The sequence below is a fragment of the Ambystoma mexicanum genome, chromosome 6q (genome assembly GCF_040938575.1).
Source record: "Ambystoma mexicanum isolate Mex_15411 chromosome 6q, UKY_AmexF1_1, whole genome shotgun sequence".
NCBI classification, from domain to species: Eukaryota; Metazoa; Chordata; class Amphibia; order Caudata; family Ambystomatidae; genus Ambystoma; species Ambystoma mexicanum.
Genome location: NC_090937.1, coordinates 566759985 through 566783036, shown reverse-complemented (window position 1 = coordinate 566783036; position 23052 = coordinate 566759985).

The window sequence follows — 23052 nt, the reverse complement described above, 5'->3', positions numbered from 1 at the left end:
TTTCAGTCCTAGGAATGGCAGAGTTTGCATACAATAATTCACTCCATACCACCACTAAGGTTTCTCCGTTCTTTGCTCTGTTTGGCTTTCATCAACGCACCCTACCCCTGTCTTTAGTTCCTCCTTTGACCGTACCTGCGGCCTCCGCTTGTGTGCGGAATTTAGCCAAATTACGGAATGATGTCAAACAACAATTATCGGATGATCATTCCGTGGCTAAGGAAATCTCGGATCGGCATCGATCATCAGCACCTTGTTATCAGGTGGGTTCTCTGGTTTGGCTTTCCACAAGGAACTTAAAGATGCCTGGCAGGAAAGCGCTTCAGCCCTGTTTTGTGGGTACTTACAAGGTGGTGTCGATTGTGAACCCAGTGGTGGTTTGTTTATGTTTACCTGATCGCTAGAAGATTCATCCGGTGTTCCATGTCTAATTGGTTAAGCCTTGCCCAGCTTCCACAAGGTTACAGCCCCGTCCGTACCCGGTTTCGGTCCAGGGTTCAGATGAATACGAGGTCCATCGGATCCTGGATACCCATGTGTCAGGGGGCCGCCATCAATATCTAATTGACTGGAAGGGGTACGGTCCGGAGGATCGAACATGGGAGCCTGTTGGCAATGTCTATGCTCCCAGGTTGGTTTCTCAATTTTGGGCCTCCTGGAGAGTGGGGCGCCTTTTGGGAAAGGGAACTGTAAGGATATGCGACAGACCAGTCCCATGGTTACCTGGTGTTCGCTTTTCGCACCACACTGCTACCCGTAGTCCCAGAATGTTAAGGGGCGTTGCTTCACGGAGACACTCTGTGCCTTTGGCACATCAGTTTTTCATGACTGCTAGGACCCGTCTCGTGGAGCGTTTATGGTTGCCCTGGAGACTGGGTCATCCCAGGCGCCGCAGTGGTCACGTGTGACGTGACTGGAGATCAAGTGACATTGGGCTTTTAAGCCGCTAGGGGAATCGGCTCGGCGCTATTGATTGAAGTGAGTTACTTGTTTCTTGCTTACCTTGCTTTATATAGCCCTTGTCTATACGACACTTGACTGCTTAACGGATTGCTTTTGCCTTGCCCCTTGTTTGGTTAGCTGTCTTCTTGGTATTTTGACCTCTGGCTATGTTCCTGGACTGTTTTTGTCTTCCCTCTTTGCCTCTTGTTGCCCGCCTGTTGCCAAACCCTGCCTCCGCTATTGACTGCCTCTTTGTCCAAGCCTCAGAAACTCTTGCTTACTGCTCACGTACGATCACAGTAACCACGTGCAGTGCCGCAGTCCCGTTACTGCATTGCGGACCCTGAAGCTGCGTACTTTGTCTCGTCTATTTAAGGAATCAGCACACTCCATCTCCCACAGAACACCTCGGATCTGCTTATTGGAAAACGTTTGCAACTCAACGGAAGAACGTGTAAAAAACAACTTACCCGCAACCTCTGGTCTCGGAATCAGTCTACATAAGGCGTCCTCGTGCCGTCGGGTACGGTGGTTTTTTGTGTGGACTTGAGACTTACCACCTCAGGAAAAGGCATCCGCGTGCTGTCGGGTCCGGTGGTTCCATTGAACTAGAGACTCACCACCTTAGTTCTGCGTCCTCGTGCCATCGGGTGGTTCTCTAACTTCCACGACAATAGAGTTGCTTGAGCTGCTCTCCTGCTACATCCATCTCGGTAAGCCTGCTTTTGAGTCTAAGATTTCGTTGTTACCAGTATTACTAGATCTCTTACGGTACTTGTGGTGTGTCAGGGGAGGGGAAGTTCCCTCTAGACCAGGGGTCTGCAACCTGTGGCTCTGCAGATGTTTTGGACTACTTCTCCCATGACACCTCACTATTGGCAATGCCTTCCAGGGCTGATGGAAGTTGTGGTCCAAAACATCTGGAGAGCCAAAGGTTGCCGACCGCTGCTCTAGACCATTTGTCCTTTACAAATTTACATCTCCTCTCTGTCATACTTCCTGTTATTGTACAACGTAGTATTCACCTGCATTGTTTATGGTATTGAGGATGTCTTGTGGATGTTTCTGAGTTGTACCTTTATCTTTAGGTTACTAATCCTGTTGAGAGTCGCAAATCATCCCGTGACAGAATCCACAAGTTCGAGTCTCGACTGATCTCCATTCTTCTGAGCAATACTCTTATTGGTGTTATTGGTATCCGTCATAAACCAAGGGGAGTATTGTTTTGAGGAATTCTACGGCTATACTACGGGGTCAAGGCTGTGGGATTCCTAACACCGGCCATGCACCCAAGACCCTTCTCCTTGGACATACCCATTGGCAATAGACCCATGCATGGGAACATGTGGCCACGTAGCTTGCCTGACTACAGGTACGTATGGGTATACTAACAGACCCAAACAAGGCAACATCCTCAAACCTACTTCCAACCAGTGCACAAACTGTTTGGTCCAAGGGCCCTAGCCATGCACACAAGGCAGTAGGGGCTTTGCAGGCACAACACAACATAGTACACCAACTGGATATATACTCATATTGTCTCCAATGTACCCCCCAACCCCAATGCAGTCTGCCTGCAGTCACCATAAAATGCTAGTCACCTGTGCAGTTACCCACCAATGAAGTATATGTGAGTACCTGCGTTAATGGTCTAGATAGCAAAATTGTGATGGTAAAAATCCTTCCATGTGCCAATGTCACCCATTCTCAATTTGTTTGCAGACTCTGCAATGCCGTACCCATTTCCAAGGCAGCTTCCATGCAGTTGCCACCGAAGGTAGTCGTCGGATGAGCTACCTGCAAATTGCCTCACTGCTCTCCCATGCATGGAGGCATTGCAGGGGAGTTCTCACTAATGTGTCCGAGTTTACTCATCATGGGGTACTACATGTTACATTTCTGAGTTTTGTAACTATTTTTATTACCACCTGTGTGCTGTACCTGGTATGTGCATCAGGGAAGCTTGCATTGCTCATTCTGTACACATTATGTCTGTAGTGAAAACAGGCACTGCACCTTCTTGTGTAACAGGTCTCGTGGAAGCTTCTGCTTTCAATATGTCTCTAGTCATCATGCCCGTGCTGTTGCTGGTTTGCATTGTGTGTAACGTAGAAGCAAACTGCTGGTGTTCTCATTGTTCCAGGTGGGTCTAACATCCCTGGAGATATTTTGTGAGGTAAGCTTGCACTGTCATTTTGATGCTGTACTTGTGATGATTGTGACGGAAGATCACACACATTTCCCCCTGTAATGCACATTCAATTTGTGCAAACTACTTTGGTTTTTCGTCCAACAAATAGGCAATGTTTCCTGACTGAAAAAGTGTAAGTTAGTCATTACTGCTTTCATAATTAAACTATTTTGTTTGAACTGGCTGATGTTCTACAAATGAGACCATGTTATTGCTATTTAATTATTAATGGGTAGTTAGACTGGACCTATTTACTGAAAGTATCCCACATTATCCTTCACCCTACAACTGGATGTGAGAGGAAAAGTGGTTCAACAGTTCATCCCCCCATTGCTGCAGTTGCAGGTTTTAAATTCATTTCCCACTGCAGATCCCAGACAGATTCCGCCATCTTTCTCGGCACGCGCTTTTGCTCTCTCCCTTGCTTGTTAGCTCAGACTCTGTCTATATGGTTAAGAGTAATGTTGTCAGGTGCCTGTTTGCTCAACAGAGAGGTGAGAAGACAGATAGCAGACATTTTGAGAGGGGGGAAATGTGTTTTATTTTCCAACACACCTATGAAATATGTAATTGTATTATCATTGCAAAGTATCTCGCCTCACAATTTAACAATGTTCATATATAGGACTATTATAGGACTCCCTGTAACATATCACACCTGTGCAGCTTTTCTTCTTCACCTCCTTTACTGACTCTCTTCACTCTAATGTCTCTAATTTTCTTGCTGAAAAACAACTCTGGATGTCTTCCCACTTTCTACATCTCAGCTCCTCTAAGACGAAGGTTATTCTTTTCCCTGCTAACACGATGCGTGCCCCTTAAACCAAACCCTCTGTTTTCTTCCATCTGTCCTTCCTATTTCTACCTTGGCTTGTAACCTAGGAACTATATTTGATTCCTCCTTCTCTTTTTCTTTGCACATCTCCTACACTGTCCGCTCCTGTCTTTTCTTTCTGTTTAACATCTGTCATGCTTGCTCTTTTTTATTCTTTCATGTCACTAAGATTCTTATCAATTCTTTAATTTTCTCTCACATAGATTATTGCTCTGCTCTCCTTCATGGCATTCCTGCTTTCATTTCACACCCTTGCTACCTGTCTTTAACTCAGCTATCCATCTCTTATTCTCAGTCTTCCCTCGCACTTCAATACTCCCTCTGTATTGTCTATTTTGCTTCTACCCTTTGATGCTTGCATCCTTTTTAATGTTCTTCTATTGTCTTCACATGCATCTCCTCACTCTATCTCTCCTGCCGTATTTCCTTTTATTGCATTCTCGTTGCCTCAGTTCCCAAAATCAATTCTTGCCTACTCTTTCTTCACCGATCCTGCTCTTCATTGCACTTTCAATCTTTCTCCTTGCTTGCTCCTAAAAACTGGAACGCCCTTCCTATCGCTCCTCACCCTCTCTTCATACTTTCTAAACCCTACTCAAAGCACATCTTCTTTCTTCCCTTTCGACAAACTGACTCAGTTTTTCCTCCACAGCTCTCTTTTTAAAATAATTTGCCATTACTTCCTATTATTGTACCATCTTATTTCTTTGGTAAGCACTTTGTAAATTCAAATAAATACAAATGGAAATAAACTTGTAATCATATAAGAATATTACACATCTCATTGAGCAACCCACATTATCAAAATCATATAAATAATTTCCTATAAATGTTTATCATACTAAGATGGCGAGACTAGCACATTCCTTTTGTACGCTTTGAAAATACTTCTTTGAGCAAGTGGAATGGGACAAAGAACACCTGTCAGTATTCCAGGCTGCCTTACATAAAGTCTGAGAGCATTTTGGGGTGATAGGAAGGATCACTTTTTTTCATATTTGAAAAATATATCTTTGATAAAAAGAGTTTTACCACTAAATCACCAAATTCATTTTGCACACTGGGCTTGGTGCTAATTTCATTTTTCACAACACTAAAACATTAAAATGTTTGTAACTGTGATGGATTGCCATCTGTGAGGGTATGACATCCCTAGCTTTTATTGTATCTCTGTTGATATAAAATTAAGCACTTCATTATTTTCTAGACACACATTTCATAAAACTCCATGGCAAAAACACAGTGCATCAATGAACATTTGCTACACCCGTCTCCTGACAACTACATCACCTTCTCTTCAGAGGCACAGGGCAGGTTCAAAGGTCACATTTTCATTCCTGGCAGCTCTTATAACCCAATCAGAAGTGACATTGTAACGTCTTGACATCTGAACTAAAATGTAATAATTGTTGCCTTACCAGTCTGAGTGAAGGGTAATCTCTAAAATAAGCCTTATCCGGTTATGATATATGATATGATATGGCATTTATAACACACCTATACACAAGTGTTTCAAGGCGCAGGATTTTGCGTTCATTTTTTTTTTTATTTACACTTTTTTATTAAAAGTCTATACTTTTCTAGAAACATGATTGGACATTATTGTATGTTGGATGGTTGTACCTTTACTGTTTGGGTTGATTTAATACACACAATCTGCAACATAACAGAACTAGCAATAATAATTCTAAATATTATAATTCTAAATAATACAAGGCCACCACTAAGCAGCACTTAATCCAAATACAATAATGTTGCTTGTCAGCTAGTGAAATAAAGTTCATTTAATGTAACATTTTCAAAAAATACATTTCAGCCAATAAATAGCAAATAGCATATTTTATTTTCATTAGTATCAAAAACAAATATTGGTACCAGAGAAAGGTTGCATGGAAAATGGCATTCATATATACATATTTGCCTCACTTTACCTCCCTGTGTGAATTTGTGGAGGAGGCTGAATGTACTTCTACATATATGCAATTCAAATGAATTGCATCAGAACCCTGCAGATTTGGGTTTGAAAAGCAATGCTATCAATTTAAAACACAGAGGATGTCAGTCCACCCACCCAAGAAAGGACACTGGTTTTGTGATTTTCTAATTCAAGGATGAGTACTCCTCCACTTCACCTTGCAAATATGGTCATACTGTGAAAGAGCAAGAGTGAGGGGGGAATGAAATGTACATCAGCTTTATTTTCTGTCGGAGTTAAAGTTACATAACTCAACTTCCTCACAATGCCAAATTCTCTAATTATCAATGGCTTTCTCAGATCAAAGATTAGTAAGTGATTATTAATTAACCAATGGTGTGGGCTGTCTTGAACCAAAGCCCATGGTTGACAATATCTATGAAAACACTTTGGGTACAATTTGACTCTCTATTACAAAATGATACACTGTCATTTCTGGGTAGGCTTCCATGATTTGCACAGTGAACTTCTGATTGACCCTCCCTCAGACATTTTGGGCTCACGGTACAGAAGGCCATTTTCCCAGTACAACCTGAATGACACTGGGGCTTCCCCCACAGCCTGCTTCTCTATCTGTTCATATCGATCTGCTAGTTTACGACAGTTGTACTGTGGTAGGCAAAAGTCAGCCTAACAGGCATATCCACCTGAGGACAAGTCACTCCTTTCTGGTAGGCCCTTGATGTAAAAGAACAACTGTGTCCTCCATCTCAGGTTGCGGTTTTACGTCTTTAGGCAACCCTGGGATCACTGAGTCTGGAATGGCAGGTGCAGGCACTTCTGTAGACTTTGGATCTGGATTGGGTAGTAACAGTGATGCCAGTCCACCTGAATGGCGTCCTTGACTGTGACACAGAGATGAGAAGTTTCACCACTCCAACTAAACTCCATGATAGCCATTGGGAATCACGTAAGGTCATGAATCCCCCTAACTATTTTGTCAGGACCAGGCATGATCCTCCTATATCCACCATCTTCGGACAACAATTACTCTTACAGCAGTAACACAAAGTGCTGGGTATTTGTTCCTATTTATGAATTCATGATACAAAAAACTCTCAGTTTTAGCAGAAACTGGGGCCTCTGTTGGATACCCAGTGCCTAACCACAACAGCGATACTAGGGCACATTCCACCAGACCCTGACCTACTGGGAATATATCATCTATGATGCCCACATTGACTAACTCTGCCTCCTCAATAAGAGTAGCACTAACTACATCTGGCTACATTCTACCCTTGCATGTAAGATCTACTTTACTATGTCTTTGGTCTCAAAACACAAGGCATCCCTGTGAGGCTATGAATATGGGTGTCCCAGTGCTTGGGGTGGCCTCACTTTTCCTTTCTGTGGGAGGGGATGATGAAGGTGGATGGAATGTATCCTCACTTTTTTGGGAACCTTTCCTAGCAGGAGTGGGCAGACCTTTGTCCTTACCTTTCTTCAGTTTGCTTTTATCATGTGACTTGTCATCATCTGATTAGGATGTAGTCACATACGTGTTGGCTGCCTTTGACAGCTCCATAGGGTCTATGATATTCTTGTCCACTAGATGCTGCTGCAACTCTACCTCACATTTTTTAAGGATATTCTCACATGCAATCTAATTATAGTGGCTCTCAAAAGTGTCAATTTTGTTACCTCTGACCCATCCACTCAGATATTTCACAGAAAAATGTGCAACTGCTTTAAAGGTTTGACTGCCTTTCTTTATGAGCTCTCTAAAGCTCTTGGCATACTGCTCTAGGGTTTGCAGCACTCCCTGAGGATGCTAGCATTCTTTTTGTAGTAAATGGACCTTTCCTTAGGAGTCAACTGGATAATCACATCAGTACAAACTGTCGGAATATGGCTCATAACTCCTCTTCTGTCTCCTGAATGTGAAAGCTAGCTCCAGTTTTGCGAACCATTAAAAAATATCTCTGCCATCCTCATAAGGTTCATATAAGTCATTGGGGAGGTGGAACCTAGCTTTTCATTGAGAGCCACCACTTCCTGTGCCACTGGAAGTCTGCTTGCGGGCATCTTTCTGTTCAGCGAGCTCCATTTTGCATAGCATCCCTTTGTTTCTTTTACTCTAAGTGAACTCTCTGATCCTCCATGCAGATCTGCCTCTCAGCGAGTTCTGCTTAAAAGGGCCAACCCTGTAACCAGGCTGAAACATGGGACTGGACAGAATCCTTGGCCCTATGAGGGTTGCACTATCTGATGTGGTGAGAACTTCTTTCCTCATCACTGTACTCAGCCACTTCTACACCCCCCAAAGAAAGGTTACTTGAGCTGGGAGCACCAGAACGATGCTGCCCACCTGGAACTCCTCCACCCACCAAGCTTCAGCAAAAGCATGGAGGCTTTTCAAATGTTTGGCCTTCTTAAATGTACTGCCATGAGGGAGTCCCCTCTCTTGACATATCTAATGCCGTTTCTCTGCTTTCAAGCTTGCTGTGGCACTTATTTTCAACTCTATGGTTGCAAAAATGCCTGCAATGTTTCCAATGTTAATTGCAGAAACTTTTATTTTAGATGCCTAAGCTGTAGTCACAGTTGAGCATCCCAACCACTGCAGTGTGAAGCAATGACTTTGGTGTTGCTCATAAGGATGAGTAGTGGCACAACCACCTACTCAGCTCCCACACTTCTACAAACCAATAGTGATCCCAATAATAAAGTTAAAACAAACACATCCAAGAAACATGCATCCTTCAACTTCTGTAGTAGTATGGGCTGAGGAAAGGCTATACTCTAAGAAGGGGTGTAATTGTGATCCAGAAGCTGCCCAAACAACAAAGTACATCATCCAATATAAAAGGAATGTCTAATCAAGGTTCTATAAAAACATATATGTATACTTGAATTAAACACACCAATGTACAAACAACTATAGAAACATTATAAAAACCCATCCCTGTAAGAGAGAACACAGAATATGCAATAGGTAGAAAGATGGGAAAAGGCAATAATCAACCAAAATGGATTTTAAACGATATGTCGTTTGATAAAAAATAATGCATATGTGGCCTAACCAGTCTCCAGGGCCCAAAGATCGACCTGGGGGCAGGTATGAGTCAATAGTGCTGTTCCACTCTTTTCAGGTGATTCGACAACATTGAGAAAAGTTTTTAGCATTACTGGTGTGTGGGTCAAACCAGGTTCAGATGCAGCGAGCTGTGCTGGGCCAAGCAGCAAGTTGGAATCTAGTTGGTTTGTAGAGTGACCTCACTGCATTTCGAGTGAACCGTTCGGGTCATGCAGTTTGGATGGCTCACTAGCATCAGATCAGGATTTGTGCTGGTTCAAGTCATTGGTAACCACTGGTTCAGGATGTTAAGTCATGCAATGCTCCAGCGGTTGGCGTCGAGGTCCATCAAGTTTGATGCAGTGACCTTGGTGAGCCAATGCAGGGTACGAAGAGGCAGCGGTTTGAGTTTGCTTTGCAGCGCCAAACGGGATGTTTGAACCACACAGGTGATGTGCTCTGCTTAATATGATGTGGTAGAAAGCTAGTTCACAGGTGCTATGCAGCAGTAGTTCAATATTCAATGGACTGACAAAAGCTGCAAAGGCAAGTCCCTCCGGTTTAAGTGTGGTGAGCACAGTTCAAATGCTTTTTGACAGGTCCGATGTGGTAGAACAGGGAGCTCATCTCTGGCTGATCTAGTACTTTAGATGCTGTGAGACAGGGGCTCTAGGAAAGCGTGAGTCCTTTCAGGTTCCATCTCCTAACCTATGGAGGTTTGGCAAAGAGTGGCAGGTTCTGGTCTTAAGCAAAGGTCACCCCAGTGTGTCCTGGGAGAACGTAGGGAGCAGATCTTGCCTCTGCCTTGGGCGGTCCCTTCATCACCTCAGTGGCTGAGATCAACTCTCCCAAAAATGGTCCAAATGAACTTCGTAAGTCTTGAAGTCCAAAAGTAAGAAGGAGTGGGAGACCCTCTCTGTTATAGGTAAAAGTCCACAGGTCATTTGACAAAAGCAAGTCTTCTTTAAGGTGTCCACCGTGTTTTCTATTGCCACAGGCATTAATGGTGTGGTAATGGGAAGAGGCCACGTGATTTAGAATGGTGTGGACCAGTTACTCTACATCTTGCAGTGCCATAGGAATGCTTTCGGAACATGTGGTATTAGTACATGCGTAATAACACATACGGTAAAATATGTGTGTCTGGGTATTATTCTCCACACAAAAGCAGGCAATTTTCAAGGATGTGGGTTATGCAGCTAGGTACATGTGGTGCAGCGGTAAAACATGTGGTATTAGGAAATACTGGATGTTTCACCACAACCACAAAAGCAGAAATGAGGCCCTTTGCCGCTGCAGCAACAGTTCAGCATTGCGATCAGATTGTACTTTGCATCCGGTTATTGTCTAATATTTCAAAGACAAGATTTGAAAGGTTGTAGAATGTGTATATTTATATGGGTAGCTGCTCGCCCTTCCACATTTGACACATATGGTAACAAAGTCAATCAGAGTTGTTTTACCTTTAGGGACTCGACTATCCTAGTTATTAACTGGAAGACACTCCTTGTAGCTCTCAATGGCCATTCCAGGAAACACTACACAATTAAAAACGTTTATTAAAGACAACTTGCTCGGCTTCGACCTTTAATTATGCCTGCATTATGCACACTTTAGGACAGTTTCGTGCAGCAGCTTGTAACGAAATATTGAAGTGTAATGAGCCAAGGCAATCAAGTATGGCACACCAGTATTTTAATCCGATGTTGCTAATGCATTTCAGTTTTTTGTTTTGATAACGTTAAATAGGTTTATGCAAAAAGTAATTTGAAAGCTCCGCGAGGATTTTTTCTGAGTCTGGGGACGGAGGAAATTACCACGTTTCTTTTATAGGGAAAAGCTGAGCTAAACTTACCGACTGATTCACAGGTCAGCCATAAAAGAGCTGGGGAGCCACCCTTGTGCTGGTAAAATCACCTTAATTAGCCTTACAAGTGTACATTTCAGAGCGGATTAATTATGTGTGTATTTCTTGATTTACTAGAAAACAGTTTCTGTTATGATGGAACACATAGAAAATGTTAAGTGGCATATGTAAGGGGAGCAGACAAATAATGAAAGATAATTCAACCTATTAATGCAGCCGATGGGGAAATGAATATTAACGGGAACTTGCGGCATACCTGGCCCACTAAACCATGTGACATCCAGGCCTCAACAGAACGCCTTTTCCAATTCGTTATATTTACACATTTTACGTGATTTTAATTTTTTTTTTACGTATGTGAAATGTTCATGAAGCACACCTGTCTTCTCAAAGTACATTTTTCTCTAAGTCAAACTAGTTTTTCCCAACAGCGGTGTACACAAAGTTTGCGAACGTGTGGTAGCAAGGTATTTCATCGAGTATAATTTTTGTTTTGTGTAAAACGTAGTAGAGAGTGATGCATTCCTAGTGCTGTCACGCCCTGCTTGATGACTTGATGTATAATATTTAAGCAAACATCGTCTAGAGAGGCATGGGCAAGCCTTTGTTTTTGATAACAATGTTACGTATAAGACACGCAGGACACGATTTTCAGAAAAAACATGTTCTTCCACGATAAAAACACTTGCTTTATTCAGAATCAGCAAGGCGACCATATTGTAAAACCTATCCAACTACAAAGGGGCTACTAAACTGAAACTATGTGGGGAGACAATTCAAGCTACCATTAGTGACTGTGTGAGTGGGACCCCCTTTCAGGGTGGAACTCCCTTACCATTCTCCCCCGAGGAATGATTGTGGGAAAAATGCTGCCAATGCCGCCAATGCCGCCAATGACCTCTGTCTTAATGCCAGTAAGACTGAGATTCTGCTTGTCGGCACACCCACTCCCTCCTTCCCTGCAGCTCTCTGACCGGCCTCTCTTGGCTTCCTTCTTCTTGCTCCCATCTGCTAGTCTAAAAACCTCAGGGTCATCTTCGACTCCACACTCTCCTTCTCTCCTCACATCTATGACGTCTCCAAGAAGTCACATTACCAGCTGCACCTCCTCAGATGTATTCTTCCTTTCCTCTCCTTCCCCCAGAAGCTCACTGTCTCCAGAGCCCTGGTTCTCTCTAGGCTGGACTATTGTAACAGCCTCTATCCAAATCTGCCTGCCTCTACTCTCCGCCCTCTGCAACTTATCCAGAACCAGACTGCAAGACTTGTCCTTGGCCTCAATCCCAGGGATCGTATCTCTCCAGGACTGAAATCTCTGCACTGGCTCCTGCTGGCTGTGAGGACTATGTTCAAAACACTCTGCATTGTCCACAAGGCCTTCTGGTGCCTGGGGCCCCGGTACCTTCAACTCTCTCCTCCTAAATATCTTCCTTTTCGAGCTCTTCGGTCATCCGCCTCCAACTCCCTCAGGGTCAGTCGCTTCTCCAAGCAACCGGTTGGTGGTAGATCTTTCTCTTCAGCAGGGGCCTCCCTCTGGAACAGCCTTCTGTCTCCCTGAAACTTGAGGAGAACCATCTCTGGTTCCGGAAGCACCTCAAAACCTTCCTCTTTGCTTCTGCTTTCTCTCCCCCTCTCCCCTGCTGAATTCCTGGCTGAAACTGCACTGCTTACCTAGCCACCCTTTTTGATCTCTGGCCCAGGCCCCGTCAGTAGTACACCTGCACTGTCTCCCTGGCAACGCCTGCACCTAGGGACTAGTTCTGTATCCCTAAAGTCCCCCTACCAGCACTTATGTCTGCACTTAGATTGCAATTGCCACCAGCTGGCCGTTTTTATTTATTTTCTTTATTCTACTATCCCATGTACTGCACTTTCCCCTCTCCCTTCCCCCAGCCACTTTTCCCTTTCCCGTCTCCCTTCCCCCACACACTTTTCCCTTCCCCCTTCCCATGCACTTGCGTGTTCTGAATCACAACTGGCCTAGTAAGATCCCTGTCTTTCTTCCCTTTGTTCGCCCTCCCTTACCTCGTCGCGCCTTGAAACACTTGTGTATAGGCGTGTTATAAATGTCATATCATATCATATCATAAAAGTGTCTTATTAGTATCAAATGCAGGGGTGTGGCTTGGCGGCCATGCAGTAGGAGGTGAGGCTTGATGAGGCTCCAGAGCTCCTGAGAGATCCATACAAACATCCAATCAAACTGGCGTAATTTGCCATGAAATACTGCTAAAACGCATGTGCAGGCATTGGAACATCCAGGGAACAGCTGAGGAGCTTGCTGGGAATAATCGGAGGAGGAATCGAGTAGGAAATGACAAAGACTCCTCCTGCCAAATGCAACATGGCGGCGCAAGCTGCGTGGTTCGCTGAGAAGGGCTGTCGCACACAATGACCGGATGGCGGCCACCAGGAAGTAGGGATATAAAGCGATATAACAGCAACAACAGCCTGGCAGCGGACACACTCCAGAGACACGTCGGGAGCAGTGAGTCCCGCGCTGTCCCTGAAAACCGGAGGACTTGAGCTGATTTGAACAGCCGCATTGTGAGAGGCATGTTCGCTGGTGCCAGGACTGTGCATGGTCATTGGAGCGCCAGGATTGTGGGAGCCGGTGCAGAGACGCAACCCAGCAGCGACTTCCGTGCTCCCGTGCAGGGTGTCTCACACTCCAGAATGGAGCAGGCTGGGGCGGTCCGGGCTGGGCAGCTGGAACACCCAACTTGGGACTTGAAGACCCAGGGTTCCCACCCACCCCAGGGGGGAGGCCGACACCAGCCGAGGCAGACCCGTGGGGGAGAGCGGCAAAGGCCCCTTACTGGGAGCAGAGAGAGAGAGCACTGCCCGGTCACGGGCACATGACAACACAGCACCTGGGCACGTGGCCCGTGTCACATGCACAACCCAGGCACTAGCTAACACCCACTAGGGGAAGCATCCTCTGGCCCGCATCACGAAGGAAGAATAATCCATGGCCACAGCGTAGAGAGGGATGATGGTCCCGCTTTGAAGGGCAACCCAAAACTGGAGAGGTGCAGCGAGAGAGGGAGCCGAGGACTGCTTCAAGCATTCCAGAACTAAGAGGTGAGGGCAGCACATACAGGTTGGGCACGTGGAGTTGGCGTGAGCCCTGGCCTACGCCTAATGCACATAACACTGGGAACCCCTCAGGCATACCCAGCAATTGAGCAGGGGTAACTACTAGCGCTTGGGAGGACCAGACAATGGCCGTAAGGGGTCTCAAAAGGTAGATACATGGGGGAATACAACCCACTGGGTTCCATAAGGATCATTGAACTGCAGCATCTGCAATACCGCTTTGAGCAACTCAATATGCATGCATGTAATAAGTAAGCACTTCATGGGAGCAAGCAGACACTAGCTGCTGAGTGTGAAAAGTGAGGAGCCATCATACCGGATACATCTACCGTGAATAGCCACCCTGGAGGGCTCAATAAGAGCATCAATGAAAGGCAAAGACTAGCTGACATGGGAGAGTACAACCCACTCACTGTACAACATGGCGGAAAACAGACAGCACAGATAGCATGCAGACTATCCTGAGGCGTAGAGGTCAAGGCAGAATAAAGAGTGGGCCTCCGCCACGGAGTGGAGAAGAGGGAGAGAGTGCCACGGGGAACTACAAAGAGCAGAGACACGGATAGGGAAGCCTGCTGAAAGTGAGACAAACCAACCCCCTTGAGAAGCAATATAACAAGAGGCAGAGCGGGAGAGTGGATTCGGGGACTGCACCTTACTGACCGAAGCTGCACAGCAGATCGGGAGAGTGCGACGTAAGCAGTGACCTCTACGCACGTGAGGGCCCAGTCCCTGGGGTCACCCGTGCAAACACCAGGGCAGGTGTGCCGCATAGCCCAACGGATTACTCTACTCATCACTTTGTGGACTTTCACCTGACAAGCAGACCTACAAACAAGGCCTATAGAGGGGGTGGACACAATCCACCCACTTCTGTGGCGTATTGGCGCTGAAGGGGGTCAGGCACAAAGAGGACGGCCTGCACCTCTCCCGAACAAAAACTGTGTGCACAGGGAGAGACACTGGAGCAGAAGCACATAGGAGGGTCAACAAATCCCAACGGGAAGGGTGTACCAACATCCAGACACTGCATAAACCTGCATGCTCACAGGAGAGGTGCCCAGAGTGCCGCCTTCAGGGGAACAGCAGAAAAGACAATGCTTAATGCCTCAAACAGGAAAAATATAAGTAGATCAAAAGGAGGAAGAAGCAAACAAATCAGTATTGAGTCCTTTAGCATAAAGTCAGACAAAAGGCAAGCCGCCCCACCAGATGCAAATATGGCCTCCACGAGTTCTGCACAGCTGGTGGCAGGGGAGAGTGAGCGCCCAATATTGGAAGCTACAGCAGCCCTGAAGGCGTCCCTCGAAAACAAGCTGGATACAGTCATGGTGTATCTGGGCCTAATCCGGCAAGATGTGCAGAACCTGACAGACCGAGTGAGTACGCCAGAATAGCAGGTACAACAGAACTCCACTGATATCGCCACCACTCAGACCCAAATGTTGATGTATTACAACAAGTGAAAATTCTGGAGCATAGAGCGGAAGATGCAGAAGGGAGAGCCAGAAGAAACAACATTCAGAGGGAGAAGAAGGCAGAAACCCCACAAATTACATTGAATCTTTGTTGCTACAGGAGAATGGGCTGGAGCCCTGCCCCAGGGCTTCACAGTGGAGAGAGCCCACAAGGCCCTGATCAGGAAACCGCAAACAGGAGCCCCCCCCCATGATCAATGATCACTAGGATCATGAATTTCAAAGACCAGGAGAAAATACTGACATTTTCAACAGAAGAGGGGGTGATAACTAGGAACTCCTCCAGAATAACCATATACCCGGATTATACTGTAATGGTTCAGAGACACACAACACACTTTGGCCCCACCAAGGAACACCTTAGAGTGGCGGGCATACCTTACATGCTGTTATATCCTGCTAAATTGAAGTTCATGCAGAAGGGCAGATCGTCTTTCTCAGCAGAGACCCAGGAACACCAATAATTCTGAAAACAAGCCCCATTGAAGACAAGGGTGAACCCAACAAGGGGGGAAGGATTCTACACCATAGACATTAAGGAAGCAGACAAGGCACAAAATGGTTCTGCCGCAGAAGACGACAGGACATGAAACCCCAAGAACTTAATTAGTTTGGATGTCAGTTTTAAGGCATCACGCTGCAGCGAGCCGGTCCCACCTCGGTGGGCGGTGCAAGAGAAGCAGCGGGGCCGTAGCAGGGGGAGGGCATCTGGGCATTTGTTTAATAGTTGTAGTTAATCAGTTGTTTGGTTGGTTGGAGGAAGGCACCAATAGTGGACCAAGCAGCATACAAAGAAGTACAAGGCACGGCCCGAGTGGCGATGGAATTAACAAGAAGCAAAAGAAGACAGCTCAGGAAAATGTCCTTGGTCTGTGGCCCCTGGCGACATCAACACAGAAGGAGGTTAAAGAAGGGAAGAAGACTACATGCCTGGAGGGGGGTGGTACAGCACGGCCTGGGGCTACAGTTATAAGAAGCAAGCAGGCGGGCTTGCAGAATGACATCGGAGAGGCCGGCCCACAGGACATACAAAAAAAATGGGTATGGTCGAGATAACCATTGCAACCTGGAATGTCAGAGGACTCAATGCCTATGTTAAGAGACAAAGAGTATATGCGTTGTAAGAGGATTCAATTCAACACTACAGCTAAGTCAACGCCTAGTCTATAATACTGAATGAAAACCCTTATTGATATATCTTTAGGTCCAGTTCATGCGTTCTGGATGACTACCCCTATATAACACCCCTCTCTTGGAATCCCCCTGACCCCACTGAGCCAAGAAGTAGTTCTGTTTTGCAAGTTTAAAAGGTTTATTTGATAATTTAAAATATATATATATATCACACTTTATAATAAATTAATAATTGAATATCACACTTAATCTGATATGATAAATATTAACAACGGAGAATCTGGCACTAGCACGCTTCTTTATAATCACTAATGAGCTGACATGAAATGGATAAGATAGCACACTGGTAAATATGGACAGAAGAATAATGTGGTAGAGAATGCTTTATAGAGTTCAAATGGATGTAATTTTGAATGAAAATGCGATACAGAAAATACTCAATATGATTTCAACAAACAAGGTAATCACTTTTCTCTGGCAATCCCCTCCCCCCCTTGATGCAAGGCAAGGAAATGGAAGGAAACACACAGTTCTCAGAAATGCAATCAAATGTGATTCAGTTCACCCCAGCAAGCTTAGACAACAGAAGTTTAAAAACACAGGCCCAAATTGCTTTGATATGTGCTAGCAATGGATGAGAAATATGCTGGAAATTCTTTTAATTCCCTTTCAGAGGTTCAGGGTGAGTGGTATCTAGTTAATATTAGTCCAGGCTCACACTAGCAATGATGCAGGGATAGTTAGCAGGTTAAACGAATTTCTGGCAATGGAAGGCAAGCAGCAGCAGTTTTTACATGTGAAGAAATTTGCAAATCGCGGTAAAATTCGCGGATGCGCCGAGCGCTATTACAGAGGAACCACAAGGACTATCTCTATCGTTTGGGGTCCTAGGAAAGCCTAGGATCTCAGCTTCAAAATGAAAGTTACTGCAAGTCTCTAGCACAAACGGTTGCGGAGATATGAACGATTGAATAAAGGTCGTTTTTCAGATTTGAAATTTTAAACGCACACTTTTTCAGCTTTAAAAATGATGGCAGGATAACACAATTGCTAAGCTGCAGTTCTACTTAGGTTAAAATGGATTGAATTATATTATTTTAACTAAGAGATGGGTTCTACACAGTTTTACTATGTACTCACACTATATTCTTGAGTGAAATGGGCCTCGCCATGGATCTGGTCAGGTTTTAAACTCGCCTCTGGTCTCTGCACTTCACAGTGATCTGGGTCAGCTCTCTCTGGTTCTATGGTCTGGGTCTCTAGTTCTGGATAGATTGAAGTCTCTAGTTTGGCTCTCTGGAGGTTTGATGGAGGTAAAGTATGGATTTTTCCGGCAGAGCTTCCAGCGGCAGATGGATTTTGAAGGTCCCTATCTGTCCTGTCTGTCTGCTTTTATGTGTTTAGAATGTGGGTGTGTTCTAGCATCACTGACCCTACCTCTCTCTCAGCTTCTAATTGGTCAAACTTCCATTTATCATTTGATTGGGGAATGAACTGTGAGTCAGAGGGATGTCATTTTACAGCCTGCAGAAAGTCCACTCCTCCTGTCAACTTACACACAAATCTAGATTTGAAACAAATACATGTTTGCAGAGGTACATATTGTTTTAAAATCATATGCACCCATCATGCATTACAGGAGGTATCCCCTGTTCAAACTCTGCTCTTCCTGGGAGCTTGCATTCAGAAATGGCACATATTTCACTTTTTAACTGATTTTGCAATTTCTGACATTGACCCAACTTTACATCCATGTGCGCAGGGAGTACGGACATTCACTGATGAAGTTTCAGATTTTTAACATGCATACATTTAGAGTTATCCCCACTTTTCCGCTAAAACCCCCCTGAACACGCCACCGGGTCGAAAAACCTCTTAAAATGTGGGCAGAAAAATCACAAGAATTATGGTATCATTTATAACATTTTCACATGTCCACTCTATGAGTTATTCGTCTTTTTGAAGTTATGTTCTGGCTCCAAAGGGGTGTGGTTTACCCTCAGCACAAGGTTGCATTTCTGGTTTTTCCAGTTCTGCCAAGCCAGCTTGCTCTCACAGGCAGTGCTCCTCCCCTTTCCTCAGGAGGAAGCCACTTTTTACGACCATTTACGACTCCTGCCAATAAAACATTTGCCTGAGCCAGGACAGGGCTTTGTTCACTTTCCTGCAGAGCACAGGTAATTCAATTATCAGATAGATGGCATATCCTTAGTGTGAGCAGCAAAAGGGCAGCTAGGCCTGGGAACACAGCTGTGACTCAAGTTTCACTCCTGATGGGGGTAGTTGCCAGGCAAATTGGAATCTCTTTAAGCTGTCATTTCTGTTCCCCAGTTTCTGCATTCAAATAAAACTAAACATTTTCACATATGCAGCTAGAAGGCTGATTCTAAGTTTAAAACTATGACATTTAAACAATTGCAACCTATGTGACACTCAAAAGTAGGTCACTCAGTCAATTTAAACATTTAGATTTTTTTTAGTGTCTTTCAGTCCAAATTTACTTAAACTGCTGCAATCCACAGCTAAGCCAGTCTTGTTATAAACCTTCAAGTCACTTCAGAATATAACTTTACATTGGATCCACCTCTCAGTAAGTCTTTCTTTGGCCTGTTTTGGGTTCATTTATTCAGTTTTCTACAAAATCTGGTGGTTTTAAAACGCCGGCTTTTGGATAGTGGTGAGTACTGGTACTGCACCCATTTTTGGGATTTAAGAATGAATTCCCCACAATTCTAGGTTGCATTTGGCAATCAGCATTGCCATTCCCAATGGTTTCAGACTACTGTGCGGGTAGTCCAATGGTGGTTTTAGGCAGTTTCCTTCTGTGCCCATAACATCGGCAAAAATGAATGGCAGCCTATTCTTCATGCATTTCCCTGTGCATTTTCTGGGAAGCTCTGGCCATCATGATGTTTTCATGTCAGTACTGCACAGTTTTGAGGCATGGCTCGGATGCATGGGTAAATACATCCCACAAGCCCCCCTCTTGCGATGGCCATTCGGTTTCACTGATGGGACTCGCAAGATCTGGGATGTTTCCTCATCTTCTTCCAATAGATGGCACAGTTCAGCATCTTTTCCTCCATCCGGTCGGATCGATCGGTTCTCCTCGCCGGTCCTGATGGGAATATTGGGCGGTCCACTGGGCCCATTGGATCTTCGTTCCCGGTCTCCGGATCGTCCTCCTTGGCCAGTCTCAAGGTCTTCTTTCTCCTAGGACGACAAAGGAAGAGCGGCAATACCTACTCATAGACGTTTTTCCACCACTGTTGAGATGGTGGGACAGCATATGCATTTCATCATGACGAAACATTACATTCTTATTTAAAAAAAAAAAACAGTATAACTAAGAGACAGTTTCATGCAAATCACAATATTTTAGAGACTAGATGTGGTATGTTTTATGATTGGAACAGAATTAGTCTGAGACAGTACCCGCTAGGATTCCAGAGGATTCCTCCAGTTGTTGCAGAGTGTGCCTGGGATGGCAACATTTCAACTGGTTTATGTGGACCCACTTGTCTTCCCCCTCTGCCGAACCGCCTTTGGGGATGTGGATTTTGTAGGCCACAGGGGAGATTTTGTCTATGATCTCGAATGGTCCCTTCCATGTAGGCAAAAATTTGCGCTGCTTGGCCTGGTTCCTTTGGAAGTTGTATAGATAGACCCGGTCTCCCACCTGATATTCCTTCCTGGAAGTTTTCAGGTCATAATGGGTCTTCATGCTATCAGCTGATCTTTCTAGATTCCGCTGAGCATAAGCAAAAGCATGTTGGAGGTGTTTCCTTAAATTCTCTACATACTCATGAGTAGTGGAGGCATTTATCAGTGTCTGCTCTTGGGTCCTGTAGAGCAAATGCTGAGGAAGCACCATCTTGCGCCCAGTCATCAACTCAAATGGTGACATTTTGGTTGCAGATGAAGGGGTAGATCTGATGGCCATTAGGACCAGAGGTAATCGGATATCCCAACTTGGCCCAGAATCTGCCACAAACTTCTTTAATATGCTCACAATTGTCCGGTTATATCTCTCTACTGCCCCAGAAGAAGCTGGCCGATAAGCAATATGCAACTTCCTTTTGACCCCCAGTATCTCCCACATCTTTGTCATTACTTCACTGGTGAAGTGGCTACCTCTGTCTGACTCAATCCTTTGAGGTAGACCAAAACGGGAAAAGATGTGGTTAATCATCAAGGCAGCTGCAGTTTCTGCCTTGCAATTTGGGGCTGGGAGACATTCCACCCACTTGGTAAACAAGCATGTGACGGTCAACATGTACTTATTCCCCCTAGCAGAGCAAATCACGGGGCCTACAAAGTCGATTTGTAAATCTGACCATGGCAGTGTCATCCCCCGCTTTTCTAGAGGCGCCCGGTGCGTGAGGGATGATGGCTGAAATTGTGCACACACAAGACACCCCTTCAAGTATTGGTCGAGGTCCTGCCCCATGTGTGGCCAGTATGCAACCTCTCTTAAGATTTCCAATGTTGTGTGAAACCCCCTATGACCGGCGGTGGCCGCATCATGGGCGTGACTTAACATCAGGCTTCGGAATGAGGTAGGAACCACCCACTGATCGTGGCCAGCTTTGGATTTCCTTACCAGCAAACCGTCTTGGATTCGGAACATTTTTGGACATTTCATCAACACTCTTAGGTCCTCTTTCCCAATGTAATCGGTATCCGTCAGGGGAAAGTTCTCAGGGTCCTCAAGGTGCTGGTAAAATTTACCAATAATTGGATCCCCCTTCTGAGCAGTAATCAAATCAGCATCAGGGGTCTCCTTACTCCATTGTGCAATTGAAAGGTCGTTGTGAGCATTTGTCTGGGACCTAGTGATGGCAGTGACCTGGATTTCCCCCAACAGGGACTCAATCTCAATTAGATCCCCTTGGATGGCCCCGGTTTTGGCCAGCTGATCAGCTAAGTCATTTCCAGTTTTGTCTGGTCCCTCTACTTTGGAATGACCCTTGATCTTTTTCCAATAGATGGTCATCTCATTCGAGGTGACCAGATCATCAATGTTTTGGATCAACTTCCCATGTTTCAAGGGTTTGTTGATAGCACATAACATGCCTCTGGTTTTCCAATTAACCAGGTGCTCCACGAACCCGTTCCGTACATAATCCGAATCTGTGATTATGACCAGTTCGTGGAGTTGATGCTGGACAGTTGTGAGGATGGCCCGATGCACAGCCATCAATTCTGCCACCTGACTACTTTGGGGACCAATTTTGTATCCAGCGGAGGGTTCTGGGGACTCACTCACCCATGCATTCCCTACGCCGGCCACCAATTCTTTCTCCCCGTTGTTGTCAACATGGTAAGAGCATCCATCCACATAGACAGTGGGCATTCCCTCACACTTGTCTTCTTTAAAGACTTTGTGGGGGGAATTAAGGTATGCCTCCATGTTGTCCTTTATTTTTAGACTTTCGTCCTCGAGACAGTTTTCTCTGGCACAATCATGCAAGTCAGCCAGACCTTGCGCGAGGGGACTCTTCTTGTTTTGGCCATATCGGACCTCCACAGGAAAGCCTTGCATTGACAGAATCCAGGAAGTAATTCGGGAATTACTCACATTTCCGGCCCGGATTCTGTCACTTTGGAGATATTGCAGAGGCTGGTGTGGAGTCTCCACTATGATGTGTTCCCCCGGGATAAACGGGCGGTAATTCTTCAATGCCCACACTGTTGCCAGGAGTGCCTTCTCACAATCGTTGAATTTTTCCTCCACAGAGGATAAAGTTTTGCTCGCATAGGAGATTACTTTATTGACCTTGTCATGCTTTTGGTATAATACTGCCGTCAAGCACGTATTAGAGAACCCCGTCTCCAGGAAGAACTCCTTGTTTCTGACAGGGTAAGCTAGGCAAGGCGCTTGTGAGAGGCTTCTCTTGAGTTGTCTTACTGCCTCGGCTTGTTCTGGACCCCATTCCCACTTGACCCCCCCCTTCAGGAGATGAATCAGGGGTCTGGTGATCTCTGCGTAGCCCTCAATGAACTTTCTGCTGTAATTAGTCAGTCCAAGGAGGCTCCTTAGTTCCCGCAGAGTTGTGGGGTCTTTCAGTTTCTGAAGTGCTTCCACTTTCTTTTCCTGGGGACAGAGACCCTGAGGAGTAATCTCATGCCCCAAGAAATTAACACGGGTTCTACACCACTGTGCTTTCTGAAAGGAAAGTTTTGCTCCGGCGGCCCTCAACTGTGTCAGAACATAACGGATCTCCGCTATGTGTTCCTCAACAGTTGAGCTTTTGATGAGGACATCATCTACATAAGCCAGGTTACCCCTTGCACCCAAGTCGGGCATGGCCTTGTGTAGAAAAATGTTGAATTCATTGCCGGAGTTGAGGTATCCGAAGGGAGTCCGGGTCCATGTGTACTGCTGGCCCCCAAAGGTAAAAGCCAGCTTGTATTGGTCCTCCCTACTGACAGGCACCGTCCAGTATCCATTGGTCAGGTCTATTGCAGTGAATACCTGTGACCCCTGGATCTGGGCCAGCCCTTGGTCAATG